This window comes from Mustela nivalis (genome assembly GCF_964662115.1).
Source record: "Mustela nivalis genome assembly, chromosome: 10".
Lineage (NCBI taxonomy): Eukaryota > Metazoa > Chordata > Mammalia > Carnivora > Mustelidae > Mustela > Mustela nivalis.
This window is the reverse complement of record NC_139029.1, coordinates 67,588,220-67,600,963: the sequence shown is the minus strand read 5'-3', so window position 1 is coordinate 67,600,963 and position 12,744 is coordinate 67,588,220. Positions and strand designations below refer to the sequence as shown.

The 12,744-nt window shown below is 38.3% G+C and overlaps 1 pseudogene across 1 annotated transcript in view; it reads left to right on the top strand.

The window, feature by feature from the left end:
• LOC309843230 (GTPase NRas pseudogene) overlaps positions 1-10,209 on the top strand; it is a 94,052-nt pseudogene extending 83,843 nt beyond the window's left edge. Inside the window, exon 3 of the transcript in view lies at positions 10,102-10,209. The product of the transcript in view is annotated as a GTPase NRas pseudogene (transcript). The remainder of the gene's footprint in view (positions 1-10,101) is intronic.
• The last annotated feature ends 2,535 nt before the right edge of the window (positions 10,210-12,744 follow it).

The following is a 12,744-nucleotide window of genomic DNA, read 5'->3' as shown; positions in this document are numbered from 1 at the left end:
TATCGTATGTTGAACAATAAAATTATACTGTACATAATTTAATCTTTGGTGACTCAAAAGGCACTCTAAGCTATTACAGTTTCTCAGAGTCAACATTGGGTACTTTATAATTTTTCATTGCACTGGTAAAACATGGAGATATTGATTAAGAGAGACTTCCATGTGAGACAATGCTTTATAAACCGCTTTTACTGTATCTTTTCTTAACAGGGGAATGGTCAGAACACAGATAAACTCCAGACATCTCACTTTAATATTTCCAAAAACAAACTCAACACTTCACCCTTAAATCTCTTCCCTCTCCTTCGTTTTGATCCAAGTTTATATCTCCACATACCTGGACTCCAAACCTCAAAATATCAGTGTCATCCTTATCTGCTTTTCTTTTCTTACTCTCTAAACCCAAATGGTTACCCAAACCCACACCTGCTACCACTTAAAAGACACCTGCACTCTCTTTTTGATCGGATTGCCCACTGTCTCTCATCCAAGTTTCCTTCGACTAGAAATAATAAGAGTTGAAAGTACTGCATGCATAATACTGGCAGACTTTAGGCTAAATCCTGAACATTCATTACTTCTTTAAATCTTTAAATTAACTACAAATGTTATTCTCACTTAAGAGATGAATCTTATCAAGATAAACTTGGTAATTGCCGAATTTCAGAGAACTAGGTATTGAGTCAGAACTGGAAATCAGAACTTCTATACTCTACTGCAGCAAGCATCAAACTGTGACCTTCTCATTCAGAATAAGATCCTGACTTTCAGCATGGTATCTAAACTCTTTCATGGAAATTCTCCGTTCTCATCTTAACTGCCATTCTCCACTCCATGTGTCTGGTCTGTAGTAGAACTTCTCTCCAAATCCAGAAAATAACACCATCTTACAGTGCTTGTATTATTGCGCAAGCTTTTCTTTACATTTCCTTTTGCCAAACTTCTACTCATTTCTCAACACTCAGTTAAAATGTGAATTCCAACACTTACCTCCAGACTTCAGAAGGCATAATTTAAGAGCTTACGAGAGAGAGGCATACAGCATAGTACCTTGCAAGCCAGATTTTCTGGGTTTGAAGCCTTGCTATAGTACTAACCAGTGTTTTCACTTTGGGAAAGTGGAATGTATATATATATGTATATATATACACATACATGTATAAAGGTTCCTCACATATAAAATAACAGCCTATATAGCACCAACCTCATAGGGTTGTCATTAGGATTCAATAAATTAATATATGTGAAAATTATAAAATAACACCTGATGAACTGTAAGCAATGTTTAAAGGTTTGCTGTTACCATTTATTAATTTCCACACTTCATTCCCAAAGTAGTTGGAAGGACATACAAAATTTACATGTGGTACAATAAGAAAAAAATAACACAGGGTACCTGGGTGGCTCAGTGGGTTAAGCCTCTGCCTTCCACTCAGGTCATGATCTCAGGGTCCTGGGATGGAGCCCCACATCAGGCTCTCTGCTCAGCAGGGAGCCTGCTTCCCCCTCTCTCTCTTACTGCCTCTCTGCCTACTTGTGATCTCTGTCAAATAAATAAGTTAAATAAATAAATAAAATCTTAAAAAAACGAAAAAATAACATGTCAACTAAATAAATAAATAAAATCTTTTAAAATAAATAAGTAAATAAATAAAATCTTTTAAAAAATAACATGAATTATGAATTCAATAAAAATTATAAACATATGGGAAAAGAAAATATAAAATTGCATTTCTGTGTTCTTTTGGATAAATTTTTTCAAGTATAGATAAAATTAAGAAACCATGAAAGAAAAGAATAATGCAGTCAACTATATATAAATTTTAATTTTTTTATACTAAAACAAAATGATAATGCAAGTGACAAACCAGAAGTGTATATTTGCAACATATATCATAGATAAGGATTTGAAATCCATATCAAATGAAAAGTTCCAAGTAAATATAATTCTAAAACAAATAAAATAATGAACAAAAATAATCAAACATAAATAATATGCAAATAACCAGCAAACATTTAAAATACATATTTAAGTGATAATATTGCCCCTTAAGTGAGGTACATTTATAAAGATCATTACTAATTTTATTTTAGGAAGAGTTATAAAAGTGGTCCATCTTATTGTGTAAATTGGAGTTTTATGGGAAGATATGTAGAGTCTATTCAAACTTCCTGGGAATGGATATATCTTTTGTATGTCTTAACACACACACACACACACACACACACACACACACACACACACACTTACTATTCATACATTTAAATCAGGATCCTGGCTGCTGCTCCAACCTCTTGTAACTCCCTATTATTCTTCCCCCCATCTCCTATTGTACACCTGTCATACTGTCTATCTTGCTGTCACTTAAATACACACAATGCTTTATTTTCTCAGGGTCTTTATAATTGCTATTACTTTGTCTGAATTCTGTTCCTTCAGTTATTTGCAAAACTTACTTCATTTCATTCAGGTACTTTACTCAACTGCTCAAAGATATCTTCCCTAAATACCTCATAGAAAATAATACTCCTTTTATTCTTTATCTCCCTCTTCTGGTTCATTGTTATTTGTGGCCCTTATTAGTAACTGGATATTAATGTTTCCCAGTTGTTTATTTGTTCTCTGTTGCCTTTATTTGAATGTAAGTTTCATAAAGTAAAGACAGTGTTTTGGTTTTGGTCAGAGCTGAATCCTTAGCACCTGTAACAATGTATGATACATAGTAGGTGCTCAATGAATATCTGTTAATCCAGTGACCAAATACCCAGGCTTTCTTGCTTCCACTGACTGGAATCAAGAAAGAGTTCCAAAGACCCATATCCCTCCTAACCCATGCTGTATAACCATCATGTTCCTTGAATCCACCAGAATTAATTTCTTTTGTCTTTCATCTTTACATAGTTTCCAAGGTATCTCTCTCTTCCTAAACCCAAACCCCGTAATTCTCTGTACGCCCCACAGTCATACCCCTTCTTATACCTTTCCATCTTCAGATAGTCTTCCATTGTGTTCTCTGGAATTCACAGTTGATCCTTAGAAAAATTCCTTACATCTACAATCACTTTTCTATTGTTTAATTTGCTCTTTATCTAATGAAAACTTGGCTCCCTACCAAAGGTGCTGGTTTCCCTGCAAATCTGTCAGATGACAGCTCTTTTTACTCCCACAACTTTTCCCTTATTGGAGCTGGTATTGGCGTAGGTGCATTTTATTATTCCTCATTGCCTCTTTCAATGCAGTCTCTTTGTCCTCTTCCCCAAATTTCCTATTTTTGAATCTCATGTCATCTAGTCCTATCATCCAACATTTCTCATTGTTAATTTGCCTTACATTCCTAGACATATCTACCCTATTTGGTTCTTGACTTTCAGCTTCTGGCTCATTTGCTCTTTTACACAGGCTTTGTTTTCAATTGTAATTTCAATATTTCAGGTAAGTCATTGTGACACCCTAAATTCTCTGATCCTTGAATTCCATTTTCTAGTGATTTTGTACTCTGTTACATTCATTATCATAAAGTACAACCCCTCCATAATTTCAGCTACGTATGTCCCTCTACGATCACCATCTATCTTTTTCTTAAGTAATCTGCGCACCCAACCTGGGGCTCGAACTCATGACCCCAAGATCAATAGTTGCATGCTCCACCAACTGGGCCAGCAAGGTGCCCCTCTGATCATGATCTTTCTAATTTACTTTCTCCAGTTTCAAACACCAAATACTCTGCTCCCACTGGAAAATCTAATCAATTGATTCAACTAACTTTTTACTGTCTCTCACCCCTTTGATGTTCTCATCTCCCCCCTCTACCTTATCCAACTTAAATTCCATGGGTAATCCTTATAATCATTTCCTGACATATACCCTTAACTGTCTGCCTGAGTTTTATTATTTTTACTTGTTTGGTGAGACCACAATTTGGTTAAATCCCGATCACCGTTCTCTATGCCTACAACTCTAACTAAACTTAAAGGGAAAAATACACAACATCCTTATGCATCTCATTTTAAAATCGTAACCACAAATCTAATGGGATCTCTTAATCTAGTCAGGCAATCATGCAATTTCCAATTAATTAATTCCTCCACTCTCCTGTTTCGATTTCACATTTTCTCTTCCTTCTGTATATTTACAGTACCTCCTCCCCTCTCTTTACTCCCAGCTGGTAACTGTACATCCAATTTCATGAATAAAACAGCAAATGATAAAGAGAACATTGGGAGTGCCTGGTGGTTCAGTCAGTATCGTCTGCCTCTTGATTAAGGCTCAGGTCATGATCACTGGGTTGTTGGATCCAGCCCCGCCTTGGGCTCCATGCTCAGCCTGGAGTTAGCTTGGGAGTCTTTCTCTCCCTCTCCCTCTGCCCCTTCCCCAACTTGAGCTTGCTAAATAAACAAATTAAAAAAAAAAACTTTAAAAAAAGGGAGAGAACATCACTGAGTCCCACATCTACTCACTTACCATATATGAACCCACATTCTCTGCTTCTCACCTTGTTACCAGGGGAGCATTCTCTGTACCAAAATCAAAAGCCAATCCCTCCACATAACTTCTAGATTCCAGAGCTTCTATTTACCCAAAAACCTTTTCCAGCAATGCCCCTTGTCTGTTGCAACATCATTTCCCCATCTCTACCAGATCGTTGTCATCAGCATACAAACAATCTACTAGCTGTCCTCACTCTGGCCACAGTTTTCCTCTTCCATTTCTACTACTCTCCCCTGTGCTCCATTATCTTTTTCTTAAATTACTGTAACGGGCTCCTCTCTGGTTTCCCTGCACCCACCTGTATTGTCCTCAGTATGATCTATTCTCAACATACAAGTCAACAAACAGCAGTCAGGTCATGTGCCTCCTCTTCTAACACCCTCCTTGGATCCCCATGTCACTTGAAGTAAACTCTCAAGTCCTCCTACGTCTTGCAAGATCTGGGCTGGAAGTGATCTACCAATGGTTATCTTCCCCACCTCATTCAAGTCTTAGTTCACGCATCACTTTTTCAATAAGTTCTGCCCTAATTTTATTTAGAGTGGTAATCCACACCATTCTAAGCTACTTTTCCTGCTCTGCTTTTGCTTTTTTCCATAGATTGGTCACTTTGTAACACATTGTACAATTTACTTTTTACTATTTATATTTTTAAATTACCTGTCTCCACCATTAACTTTTAAGCTGCAGAAGGGCAGCTTAACTTTCTTGCTCACTGATGAATCTCACACACACATACACACACACACACAGACACACACACGAAGGAAAAGAAAAGGAAACCAAAAATATCCTAAAATAATTATCAACCAAATAATCACCATCAACTAACACTTTCTAACTGAGGGGTGCCTGGGTGGCTCAGATTGTTAAGAATTTGTCTTCCACTCAAGTCATGATCTGGGGGTCCTGGGATTAAGTGGGCACCCGGCTCAGCAGGGAGTCTGCTTCTCCCTCTCCCCCTGCTTCTGATCCTGTGCACGATCTTTCTCCCTGTCAAATACATAAGTAAAATCTTAAAGAATATACTTTTTAATTGAGGGGTAACTGGGTGGCTCGGTCAGTCAAGTGTCTGCCTTTGACTCAGGTCATGATCTTAGGGACCTAGGATTGAGCCCCGTATCTGGCTTCCCTAAGTAGGAAGTAGGAAGTCTTCTCTCTTTCTGCTCCTCTCCACCCCAGTTCGTGCTCCCTCAGTCTCTCTCATGCTCTCTCTCATGAGTGCTTTCTCAAATAAATAAATAAAATATTTAAGAAATACTTTTGAATTGAAAAAAAATGTGATTTTGCTGACATATGTATAAGGATATCTGGTGTACCCTTGTTTGAAAAGGAAAAAGCTGGAAAATAGCCATAGTGGAATGATTAAGGGAGGGTTTATTTATTATATGAATATAATGTCATTAAAAAAGATGACATGGAAAAAATTCCCAGACATACAAATTATAAAAATAAAATAAAACATAGAATAAAACCCTGTTAACTAGATCTAGAAAGATAGATCTAGAAATACCAAATAGGTCTAGATAGACCTATTCAGATCTAGAAAGCCCAAAGTAGTTTATAACCATGAATACAATTAGGGAGAATAGAAATTTGATAAGGTAAAGAGAGAAGGATGAACGTGGAATTTTTTTTTTAATATTTTATTTATTTATCAGAGAGAGAGAGAGAGAGGGAAGAGAGCGAGCACAGGTAGACAGAACGGCAGGCAGAGGCAGAGGGAGAAGCAGGCTCCCTGCTGAGCAAGGAGCCCGATGTGGGACTCGATCCCAGGACGCTGGGATCATGACCTGAGCCGAAGGCAGCTGCTTAACCAACTGAGCCAACCCAGGCGTCCCTGAACGTGGAATTTTTAATTCATTTTAAATTGGTTGAATTTTTAGACTGATACTTATCTGAATTTCAATATTTATAAAATTTATAGTTTTCAGGGGTGCCTGAGTAGCCCAGTCGGTTAAGCATCTGACTCTTAGTTTCAGCTCAGGATGTAATCTTGGAGTCTTGGGATCAAACCCCACATAAGTTTCTGTTCAGTGTGGAGTCTGCTTGGGACTCTCTCTTCCTCTCCTCTCCCCCTCCCATCAAATAAATAAATATTTAAAAAACCATAGTGTTCATAAATTTAAAAAATGAGAAAATTAGGTGGATAATGAGAAAGGAATAGCAAGATGAAATCAAGGGTGAAATTAATACCTAAATATGCATGTAAGTTTCTCCATATTTTCAAATACAGGTCATAAATTTTACTCTGATCTTTTCTGCCAACAATGACCAGTTAAGTCAAAGTGTCAACATGATTAAAAACAAACTATTAGGAGCTATACCCCATTGCTGAGAACAGTACCTGAAGGAAAATTATATTCTGAATTTCTGCTGAGTGATGTGTGAGCAGCAACTTCAAAATCTTTATAAAAACTTCAATGCATTTCCTAGAGCTTTTTCTTTTTAAATGGAAACTGCTGAAGTACAGCTCAGTAATACCAGTCTTGTAAGTCTTGAGGGCTTATAGGAGGAGGCTGGCCATGGATCACCAAATAATGTGATCAAGAAACATGGCTCTGGGGCACCTGGGTGGCTCAGTGGGTTAAAGCCTCTGCCTTCGGCTCAGGTCATGGTCCCAGGGTCCTGGGATCAAGCCCCGCATCAGGCTCTCTGCTCGGCGGGGAGCCTGCTTCCTCCTCTCTCTCTCTCTCTCTGCCTACCTGTGATCTCTGTCAAACAAATAAATAAAAAATCTTAAAAAAAAAAAAAAAAAAAGAAACATGGCTCTGATTTCATCTTGTTTATTCCAAGAGCTACATTTAAACAGGATGGAGAGGGAAATTGGGAAATGTTGGTCAAAGGGACAAAGTTCCAGTTACATAAGATGAATAATTCTGGGGGCACCTGGGTGGCTCAGTGGGTTAAGCCTCTGCCTTCGGCTCAGGTCAGGATCCCAGGGGCCTGGGATCGAGTCCCACATCGGGCTCTCTGCTCAGCAGGGAGCCTGCTTCTCCTCATCTCTCTCTCTGTCTCTCTGCCTATTTGTGATCTCTCTCTCTGTCAAATAAATAAATAAATTCTTTAAAAAAAAAAAAAAAAGATGAATAATTCTGGAGAGCGAGTGTACAGCATTGCACCTACAGTTAATGACACTCTATTGTATGCTTGAAATTTGCTGCAAGGGTAGGTCTTAAGTGTTCCCATCACATAAACATACACAAATAAAAAGAGCCATGTTTAGAGGGCCTTAACCTATGGTTCACTATTTTGTATTCTACAAAAGTAGATTCCTTGGTCAAATATTTGAAAAAAAAATCTATATCAAACCAAGTTAAATATGTTTCTTTACATTAGGGATTTTCTAGAGCCTTTAATATGCAAATATGCATTATAAATCTTTCAGAGTGGGATAGAAAATATTGTGTTTGTCAAGCAAAATTAAGTTTGGGACTCTATTTTTGAAAGAGCGTCTCCTAGGGATTTGGTTCCATGCAGCACACTTTGGTAAAGCAATATGAACAGATGGTCCCTCATGTTAAGTGAGTCTCTACAAATAGAGTTTGGTTGTCATTGTTCTTTGTTTGTTTGTTTTCTTTCAATGAGGCTATTGAGTGATAGACCTTCTCTTGATCCTACATTTGATTTTTAGCTCTATTATTATATTTTCTATTTTTGCTGAATTGGACTTTTCTGCTAGTTTCTCTACCACTTACGAAGTTCCTTAAGAATAGTTTTTGTGGGGGTGCCTGAGTGGCTCAGTGGGTTAAGCCTCTGCCTTCAGCTCAGATCATGGTCCCAGGGTCCTGGGATCAAGCCCCGTATTAAGCTCTTTGCTCAGCAGGGAGCCTGTTTCCCTTCTTTCTCTGCCTACTTGTGATCTCTCTCTCTCTCTCTGTCAAATAAATAAATAAAACCTTAAAAAAAAAAAGAACAGTTTTTGTGGAACATCTGGGTGGCAGTTGGTTAAAGATCTGCCTTCAGCTCACGTCATGATCCCAGGATCCTGGGATCCAGTCCTGCATCACGCTCCTTGCTCAAGGGGGTTCTGCTTCTCCCTCTGCCTGCCACTCCCCTTGCTTGTGCACACACTCTCTCTCTCTGATGAAAAAAAGTAAAACCTTAAAAACAAACAAACAAAAAAAGGAAAGGTTTTTGTTATTCAGTACTAACATTGCCAGTGCCTAGCACAGTGTTTACTGAATATCTATTGAAAGAAAAACCTAAAAAGATATGTTCTCAAGAAGAGCAACAATCCATGGAACATTTATAGGTCTAAGGGATTTTCCGTAATCCAAGGATTTCTATGTATAGAGAGTCACTATGCACTTTTTTTTTTTCCTGAAACTATACCAACCCAATGAGTCTGATTCTAAATTCACTTAATAATAGTTGGGAAAAAATTAATAAATACAGTTTACTTACAACAAAATCTTTTACAATATGAAATCTGACAAAATTAAAATATTTCATGGTAAAAAAAAAAAAGTTGAAAAACTAGTCCAACTCTCTTACTTTACAGAAGAGGAAATTGAGATCCGTGGGGTAAAAGAGATTTGCCCAGTATCCCAGGAATGCTTTAGAGTAGAATAGGTATTAAAATTCACACTTCGGGACTTTCATGCAGTTGGATCTTTTCTTTTTTTTTTTCTCTTTTTCTAGATCTGTCTGTTTAGTTGTCATTGCATTTCTCTTTCTCCTTCCCTCATCATTCTTCTTTCATTTGCATAACATGTGACATTCTCTTGCACATATCAAGGACTCTTGCCATCTCAGAGCCGGGAGGCCCCGTGAGTTGGCAGTTGGGGAAGCTGCATTTCTGCTCATTTATTGATGGAAGCACTGCTTCTTACAGAGCTGATTCACAGTGACGGGGCAGACTGGCTGCAAACTGGTAGGAGGACTTGGCAACAGCTCTGGGGCCAAACCGAGGCCACAGGCCATATGTCTGGCTCCTCTGTCATAAACAGACGACCAAGTGTACACATTCCCAGGTGCAATGTCACTGGGACCTTATTTGCAAACATATAAACGAATGACATTCAATTATGTTCAGAGGCGATGTTGTCAAAACCACCAAGGAAACAATTTACTGCTCTTACACAGTCTGATTTGGAGTGCATGAGCAAGTTTTCACTGCTTAGTTGTGCAAGATGCATTTGAAGAGGTTCTTTGGCAGCCTGCTGTATAAGCATGATACACACACTTAGATAACAGACATTGATATGATGCTGCTGAGGGTTATTACAGAATTGGCTCAGGTGAAAAAGAGTGTGTGTGTATAAAGCAGCTCATTTCATTGTAATCAGTAGCCAATTAATTAAAGGAAGGAAAACAAGGCTTCTACAACTAGGGAAGTTATCTGCTAACACCAATTGGTGAAAATTTGATGAAAGACATAAAATTTTGGTGCCCTTGTAATTCCATTCTTGCTAAAACACACCATATTTTCTATGGTATAAAAAGAAAATTCCTACTTTACATAAAACATAGTTATAAAAAAAGCAATAATGTTTTTAACTTCATAAGAGGCCTCATAATATCCATATAATATTCTTGGAACAAATGCCATAAAGCTTGAAGGGCTCATTCCTGGGTTTCCTTATTGACACTGTTACTATTGCTGATAGGAAACACCCAGAAAATTCAATCAGGGAGGTGAACTAGAGCTTCACACAACAAATAATGATGATGATGACGATGATGATGACAATGATGATGGTTATCTTTTATATTAACACTGTGTTTTCAGGTATCCATAAACATGAACCATGTCCTTTAATTTGTGTGTATTAAATGAATACAGACTCAGCACAGTGGGGAGGCAGCTCCAAGGGAGCCTATCATCATTGGAATCCATTTTTATAGTTTTCATTTCACAGATTATAAAACTGAGATTCAGAGATGTTAAATGAGTTATCCAAGATCATACCCCAATAGTACTAGGATCCAAAGCAGATATGAGGTGAGTCTTTAAAATCCCAGGTGACACTCTCTCTCCTGTCAAGATCAAAAGGCCTGTTTCGTAGCTGCCACTGTTGTAAGGGCCAGAAAAAGAAATAGAAAAGGAGAGGCAAGAGGTAGCTGAATCATAGAAGTGTATCCCTGAAAGATGGGCAGTGCTCAGATGACAGAAGAAAAAGGAAGGGAATTCTCACTGAAGCAACAGCTCAGATAAGAGTTGGAGAATGAACACTGATTGACTGATTTAATTAATATTAAGTACTAATGGATGCCAACTGGTATTCTAGATACTGTGACCCAATTTTGAGCAAAAAAAAAAAGAAAGAAAGAAAGAAAGAAAAAAAAAAAAAGATGAGATTCCCCAACCTCATGGTGCCTACAATGTAGATGAAGACAGACAGACCATAAATAAATAAGCATATTTTTTTTTTTAAAGATTTTATTTATTTATTTGACAGAGAGAAATCACAAGTAGGCAGAGAGGCAGGCAGAGAGAGAGAGAGGAGGAAGCAGGCTCCCTGCTGAGCAGAGAGCCCGATGCGGGACTCGATCCCAGGACCCTGAGATCATGACCTGAGCCGAAGGCAGCGGCTTAACCACTGAGCCACCCAGGCGCCCAATAAGCATATTTTTTAAATCAAATGTTAATGTCTATAAAATGAATGCATAGAGAGTGGTAGAGGCAAGGAGTGGTCAGGGCAGGACCCTCCTGGTGATGACCTTTGAGGAGATACCAAAATAAGGAATATTTATCCCTGCAAGTGTCTGTGAAGCATCTTCCACTGATGAAACCAATCACACAGCTGGGGGTCCATTGGGAAGAGCCGTATAATGATGGGGTTCAGGGAAGGTTGCCCCAAATATGCCACCTTGACTTGTTGATTATTTTGAATTAAAGTTGCTTAAGAAATGGCCTGTGCAAGAACACTGCGACTCTCCTCTCTCTCTGAAAGCAGGAAATAAATTTCCACCTGGAGGGTAGAATGCATCCTTATCCCCAGACTAGGGAGTTCAGGGCTGAGAAGGCTGTGTAAACAAACCTTGTTACTTCTTCATTAACTTGCTAACCTAAGCCCAACTTCTTTGTCTTGTCAATTCTTCAAAAATTTATTATTCCTTTATCTAAAAGGCATACTTCGGTCACTTCTTTAGGTCTCATATTTTTGTAAGCTTCCATATGTATGAAATTAAGTTTGTTTTTGTTCTGTTCGCCTGTCTTATGTCAATTAAATTACTAGACCAGCTAAAGAACCTAAACTGGAAGAACGAAAAGGTTTCCTCCCCTAGATAGGCTATGCTTAAAAATATTTTTTTGTTTCCTCAATGTAGTAAGAAGCCATTAAGACATTCAGATTTACTTTTCAAAAAGGAAATTTAGCTTTCCTCACAAAAGTTCAGAGGGTGTTATGAATGGAAGTGGGGAGAGAAGAAGCTGTCAGCATCACCTAAGGGAGGCCCATGCATTGTGACAGCAGTGACGAGCCTGGTGCTAAACAGTTTGGGTATATTTCAAAATTACACATATAGATTCAGAATATATATTCTGAAGGAAAGACTAATGAAATTAATTTTTGGTGGTTTGGTGGTTTGGCTAAAGTGACAGATCAGGAGTACCTCCTTAATTTTTGGCTTGAGAATTTGGAGAGATAAAATGAAGAAGACTATGAACCAGTCATATGTAGTCAAGTACATAAGACAGAATGGCTGTGTGGCCGCGCATCACTACTAATAGGATATATATGTTGATGAAGCTAGCTCTATCCGGGGCTGTGTGTTTAATGCCGTTGGCCTATTCTAGACTGCCACTGAACTCTCCAGGAGTGGGCCATGATGAAGTGTGGGCAGAACGGAGAGAAAGGACATCTACAATCTAGCCAGAGCCTCGCAAGCAATAACCCTGTCTCTTTGGCATTCATTGTTATTGTCCACAAATGAGAGGTGTAGCCAGATGAATAATGTTAAAATTATTCCAGGCTCTGGACTGCTTTTAGGAACCTAATGGTTACTAATGACTCTCCAGGAAAAAAAAAACCAAAAACAAAAACAAAACCTGCACATCCTAAGGACTTGGCCATTAAACATTATCAAAGTTTCCTCCAGTCTGAGATGCATGATTCCATAGGATATCAAAATAAGCCCCAAATCATAACGAAGCAACACATGCCCACTGCAGGTTGGTAGAGAGTCTGCAGCCCAATTGGCTCAAGCATGTGAAGTGGTCAAAGCCCACATCTTTGTAGCTGTCATGTCAGGGACAAGCAGTTTCTTGTTCACTGCATACTGGCAGAGAGAATCAAAATCACAGGTGA